At 44.5% G+C, this 6,892-nt stretch overlaps 1 pseudogene; it reads right to left on the bottom strand.

Moving 5' to 3' along the window:
* Positions 1-3,064: 3,064 nt before the first annotated feature.
* Positions 3,065-3,767, bottom strand: LOC147960808 (uncharacterized; annotated as a pseudogene).
* Between the last annotated feature and the right edge of the window lie 3,125 nt (positions 3,768-6,892).

The raw sequence follows: 6,892 nt of genomic DNA, 5'->3' as shown, positions 1-6,892 counted from the left end.
GATTAGAAGAGTATTGCATCTTCATGGAGTGGTATTGTTAATAGTAAGGATACTCTCCTCTCAGTTGACCAACAGCTTGTCTTCCACATCTAATTCACGGGATCTCCGATCACAAAGGATAGGTTACCACTGTGAACAACTCATATTGTGGGTCTCATACCCATCTTCCTTGATGCATTATCTATCACATTACGTGATAGACCCTTAGTAAAAGGATCTGCCAGATTTTTAGACGTTTGGATATAATCCAATAACTCCGGAGTTTCTCATTTTCCTGACAGACTTTAACCTTCTCTGAACGTGTCTTGATGACTTCATGTTATCCTTTGAGCTGCTCACTTTCGTGATCATAGTTTGATTGTCGCAGTTCATAAGGATACCCGGTACAGGTTTCTCAACAACCGACAAGTCATTCAAGAGCAGGCGAAGCCAATCTGCTTCGACCGTAGCTGTATCTAGTGTTGTGAGTTCTGCTTCCATTGTTGACCTCGTTAAGATGGTCTGCTTGCAAGACTTCCAAGAAACAGCGCCACCTCCATGAGTGAATACATATCCGCTCGTGGCCTTTATCTCATCAGCATCTGAGATCCAGTTTGAGTCACTATACCCTTCAAGCACCTTTGGGTGCCCAGTGTAGTGAATTCCATAATTAGCAGTGCCTTTCAAATAACGCAAAACTCTTTCTAGAGCTTTCCAATGCACATCTCCTGGTTTTGAAACAAACCAACTCAGTTTGCTAACATCAAAGGAGATGTCAGGTCTTGTAGCACTGTCTAAGTACATAAGCGAGCCACTAATATGAGAATACTTCAATTGGTCTCTAGAAATTCTTCGATTCTTTCGAAGCAACACACTAGCATCATATGGTGTTGGAGAGGGCTTGCAGTCACTGTAGCCAAAGCGACTCAAGACCTTTTTCACATAGTGAGATTGAAGCAATGTAATCCCACCATCATCATCTCTCAACAACTTGATGTTTAGAATGACATCAGCCACTCCTAAATCCTTCATCTCAAAAAAGCGAGATAGGAAATCCTTGACCTCCTTAATAACATTCAGATTTGTTTCGAAAATCAGTATGTCATCAACATACAAGCAAAGGATAACTCCCTCGCCCCCACCATGGCGATAGTGCACACATTTGTCAGCTTCGTTTACAACAAAGCCTGCAACTGTTAAAGTTCTTTCAAACTTCTCATGCCACTGTTTGGGTGCTTGCTTAAGTCCGTACAAAGACTTCAGCAACTTGCATACTTTCCTTTCCTGACCATCTATTACAAACCCATCTGGTTGTTCCATATAAATTTCCTCGTCCAACTCTCCATTTAGGAAAGCAGTCTTAACATCCATTTGATTAACCAGAAGACCATGTGAGCCAGCTAGTGAAAGTAGAACTCGAATAGTGGTCAGTCGAGCCACAGGTGAGTAAGTATCAAAGAAGTCTTCACCTTCCTTTTGGGTATAACTCTTAGCCACGAGCCGAGCCTTGTACTTTTTAATAGTACCATCAGGCCTATGCTTCTTCTTGAATACCCATTTGCATACTATAGGTTTGCACCCATAAGGACGATCAGTTATCTCCCAAGTTTCATTCGCCAAGATGGAATCCATCTCGCTATGAACCGCTTCCTCTAGTAGTCAGCATCTTCAGATGCATAGGCCTTTGAAATAGAACTGGGAGTGTCATCTATGAGATACACAAGAAAATCATCACCAAAGGACTTTGCAGTCCTCTGTCTCTTGCTCCTAGTAGGAACCTCATTGTTTTCCTCCACATGACTTTCAAAGTGTTCCATCGAAATGGCAGGTTCAATAATTGTCACCTAGTTCTTGATTCGATGAAGTAGGCATCTCCTGTAGATGAGGTAGCCATATCCTTCATGGGAAAGATATCTTCAAATAAAGTCACATCATTCAACTCTATGATCGTACTGACATGCATGTCAGGTACCTCAGATTTTACAACCAAGAATCTATAGCTAATGCTATGAAAAGCATATCCCAGGAAAACACAATCCACAGTCTTTGGTCCAATCTTCCTCTTCTTTGGAATTGGAACATTGACTTTCGCCAAACAACCCCATGTTCGTAGATAAGAGAGTTTTAACCTTTTCTTCTCCCATTCCTCGAATGGAGTTATCTCTTTGTTCTTTGTGGGGACTCGGTTTAGGACATGACATCCTATCAATATTGCCTCCCCCCACCATGCCTTGGAGAGACCCGATGTGTCTAACATGGCGTTAACCAAATCAGTTAGAGTACGGTTCTTTCTTTCGGCCACCCCATTTGACTGAGGTGAGTAGGGAGGCGTCCTCTCATGGATTATACCATGTTCCGCACAAAAAGTATCAAATTCATTGGAAAATACTCTCCACCATGGTCGGACCTAAGCCTCTTGATTTTTCGATCAAGTTGGTTTTCCACTTCAGCTTTATAGATCTCGAAAAAGTTCAAAGCCTCATCCTTAGATTTCAGAAGATACACACGACAATATCTAGTGGAGTCATCAATTAACGTCATGAAATATTTCTTTCCACCTTTTGTCAAAACACCATTCATTTCACATAGATCTGAATGTATGAGCTCTAGTGGTGCAAGATTTCTCGTTTCCGCAGTCGTGTGAGACTTACGAGGTTGCTTAGCTTGCACACACACACTTGGCACTTAGATCCCTTGACAGTGGTGAAACTAGGGATTAAGTTCAACTTTGCTAGTCGTGACATGCAACCAAAGTTAACATGACAAAGACGCGAATGCCACACATTTGATTCACTATTGTTGCAAACATGATTAACAACTTTATTGCAAATGTCTGATAAGGATAAATTAAACAGGCCTCCTGACTCATAGCCTTTACCAACAAAGGTTCCATACTTGGATATTACAAACTTATTTGAGTCAAAGACAAGCTTATAGTCATCTCTACACAGAAGAGATCCGCTAACAAGATTTTTATTTACGGAGGGGACATAATGCACGTTCTTCAGTCGCACGATCTTCCCCGAAGTAAACTTCAGATCGACCATGCCAACACCACGAACAAAAGCACTTGAACCATTTCCCATCAGCACGGTTGAAGTCCCTGCGGTCTAATAAGACGAAAACATGGAAATATCACCGCATACATGCACATTAGCACCCGTGTCAATCAACCAATCAAGAGAATGACATACTGAAAGAATAGTGGGAAATATACCATATCCAGCATCCTTCATGTCAGTGTCTCCAATGACAACATTTGCGGTCTTGCTGCCTTTCCCAGGATGACACTTGTCATAGCGATTAGGGCAACTAGGAGCCCAATGATCAGGATCCCCACACACATGACAAACACCTTTCTTCTTGTCATTCTTCTTCTTGAAGTTCGTGTGTTGCACAACCTTGTTCTTCCCATCGAACTTTGCTTTACCATCAAACTTGCCCTTGTTCTTGAACTTGTGGGGCTGGAAGTTCTTCTTCTGTACCAGATTGGCACTAGATCCTCCCTCAATACCTCAACCATGTGTGTCCTTTGCTCTCGCCTTTTCTTCCACATCAAGAGTACCAATGAGATCCGAAACGGAAAACTCCTGTCTCTTATGCTTCAGTAAGGTAGCAAAGTTCCTCCATGAAGGAGGAAGCTTAGTGATGATACCGCCAGCAACAAACTTATCCGGTAGCATGCAGTTGAAGTGCTCAAGTTCTCTAGAAAATGACTGTATTTTATGAGCCTGCTCAACTACGGAGCGCTCTTTAGTCATCCTGTAATCATAGAATTGCTCCATGATGTACAATTCAGTGCCGGCATCCGAGACCCCAAACTTGGCCTCGAGTGCGTCCCACATATCTTTTCCATTATCAATTGACGCATAAGCATCAACTATGTTCTCACCAAGAACACTCAAGAGAGCAGCCTTAAACAGAGTATCCATTTTCTGAAAAGCTTGTGCCTGTTGAGCATCAAGTTCTCCTTTAGGTCTGCCAAGAGTGGTGTCATAGCAACTCATGGTTTGAAACCATAAGACTGCTCTCACGCGCCACCTCTTATAGTGGATACCCTCAAACATAGGAGGTCTCATGGAAGCAGCAAAACCACTCGGGGTAAATTCCCTATAATAAGGTTTTTGGGTTGTTGGAAATATGAGCAATTTACCATATGATTTTATTAACGGAAATACTAGATAAAGCATGACTAAAGTAGCAGAGATAAAGCAAGTCATGCGATCTGACAAAGAGAAGGTAGATAACATCTGGAAATATAAACTAGAACCGAACATCTCTAGAGTAGATAGTAGACCAAGTAGCATATATGAAGTAGAACCTATCATGTCTAGGGCAAGGAATAGAATAAGGAACTGTGGCAGAACCTCTAACAGGAAAAACAAGAACACGTATGGGACAACAACTGCAATAGTAGCACTGGACTTGGGGTCGGTGTCCTCGGTAGCCATGTTGTCGAGGAGGTTGTCGACATCGGGGAAGTAGTCGCCGGAGTCTGGGGCGTCCGTGACGAAGAAGTCAGTAGTCGCGTAGAGCGCTCCCCAAAAACCTTATCACCCTTCTCCCATACATGACTCAAAGAGGTGCGGTTTCGGAGGCCTACTATCCCGACCTGCGGTGCACGCCGTAAGCCGGGATGAGGAAGATCGTAGCAGCAGCGCAGTGTTCAGGAACCGGTGGCGAGAGGAAGAATGAGTTCTCGCGCATCTTAGACATCGGCTTGGCTCATTCCCGCAACCCGCGACGCGTCATGACGAGGCGTGGCGTGGCGAGGCAGGCGGCGGAGGAGGAGCGCGCGTGGATGTCCCTCTTGTTCTCATGCTCATACATGTGGGGAAAGAACCTCCCTTATAAAGAGGTCCAACTCCCTCTAAACTAGCAATGTGGGACTAAACTTTAGTTCCACCTCTTGCCTTGCACGAATGGGCTGCGTGGGCCTCTATGATTTATTAGGAATATCTAAAACTGCTATTGGGCTGGCCCATAATAGACAAAATTCCAGCAACTCCAACTGCTAGTACTACTGTAGTACACTAGTGTGTGAAGGAAATATGCCCTAGAGGCAATAATAAAGTTATTATTTATTTCCTTATAATCATGATAAATGTTTATTATTCATGCTAGAATTGTATTAACCGGAAACATAATACATGTGTGAATACATAGACAAACAAAGTGTCACTAGTATGCCTCTACTTGACTAGCTCGTTAATCAAAGATGGTTATGTTTCCTGACCATGAACAATGAGTTGTTATTTGATTAACGAGGTCACATCATTAGTTGAATGATCTGATTGACATGACCCATTCCATTAGCTTAGCACCCGATCGTTTAGTATGTTGCTATTGCTTTCTTCATGACTTATACATGTTCCTATGACTATGAGATTATGCAACTCCCGTTTACCGGAGGAACACTTTGGGTGCTACCAAACGTCACAATGTAACTGGGTGATTATAAAGGAGCATTACAGGTGTCTCCAAAGGTAGATGTTGGGTTGGCGTATTTCGAGATTAGGATTTGTCACTCCGATTGTCGGAGAGGTATCTCTGGGCCCTCTCGGTAATACACATCACATAAGCCTTGCAAGCATTACAACTAATATGTTAGTTGTGAGATGATGTATTACGGAACGAGTAAAGAGACTTGCCGGTAACGAGATTGAACTAGGTATTGGATACCGACGATCGAATCTCGGGCAAGTAACATACCGATGACAAAGGGAACAACGTATGTTGTTATGCGGTCTGACCGATAAAGATCTTCGTAGAATATGTAGGAGCCAATATGGGCATCCAGGTCCCGCTATTGGTTATTGACCGGAGACGTGTCTCGGTCATGTCTACATTATTCTCGAACCCGTAGGGTCCGCACGCTTAAGGTTACGATGACAGTTACATTATGAGTTTATGCATTTTGATGTACCGAAGGATATTCGGAGTCCCGGATGTGATCACGGACATGACGAGGAGTCTCGAAATGGTCGAGACGTAAAGATTGATATATTGGAAGCCTATGTTTGGACATCGGAAGTATTCCGGGTGAAATCGGGATTTTACCGGGTTACCGGGAGGTTACCGGAACCCCCCGGGAGCCATATGGGCCTTCATGGGCCTTAGTGGAAAGGAGAAAGGGGCAGCCCAAGGTGGCTGCGCCACTTCCCCCTCCCCTAGTCCTATTAGGACTAGGAGAAGGTGGCTGGCCCCCCTCTCTCTCTTTCCCCCCCTTGGGGAATCCTAGTTGGAATAGGATTGGGGGGGAGTCCTACTCCCGGAAGGAGTAGGACTCCTCCTGCGCCCTCTCCCTTGGCCGGCGCCCCCCTCCCCCCTTGGCTCCTTTATATACTGAGGTAGAGGCACCCTAGAACACACAAGTTGATCCACGTGATCTATTCCTTAGCCGTGTGCGGTGCCCCCTGCCACCATATACCTCGATAATACTGTAGCGGAGTTTAGGCGAAGCCCTGCTGCTGTAGTTCATCAAGATCGTCACCACGCCGTCGTGCTGACGAAACTCTACCCCGACACTTTGCTGGATCGGAGTCCGGGGATCGTCATCGATCTGAACGTGTGCTCGAACTCGGAGGTGCCGTAGTTTCGGTGCTTGATCGGTTGGATCGTGAAGACGTACGACTACTTCCTCTACGTCGTGTCATCGCTTCCGCAGTCGGTCTGCGTTGGGTACGTAGACAACACTCTCCCCCTCGTTGCTATGCATCACATGATCTTGCGTGTGCGTAGGAATTTTTTTGAAATTACTACGAAACCCGACAGTGTGGGCTACGTAGAGGGTGTAGGAAGCAATCTTCTCATCGTTCTGCGAGTTGACATGACACATCAAAGTAGTAATTCTTTTAAACATGCACTAAAGTAGTAGTGTATGTGTCTCCAAAGAGGGCTGACCATGTCCATG

This window comes from Triticum urartu, chromosome 7A, assembly GCF_056163025.1.
Source record: "Triticum urartu cultivar PI428250 chromosome 7A, HENAU_Tu73, whole genome shotgun sequence".
NCBI classification, from domain to species: Eukaryota; Viridiplantae; Streptophyta; class Magnoliopsida; order Poales; family Poaceae; genus Triticum; species Triticum urartu.
Note: the sequence above shows the minus strand (reverse complement) of the source record. Positions and strands in the feature narration are given on the sequence as shown.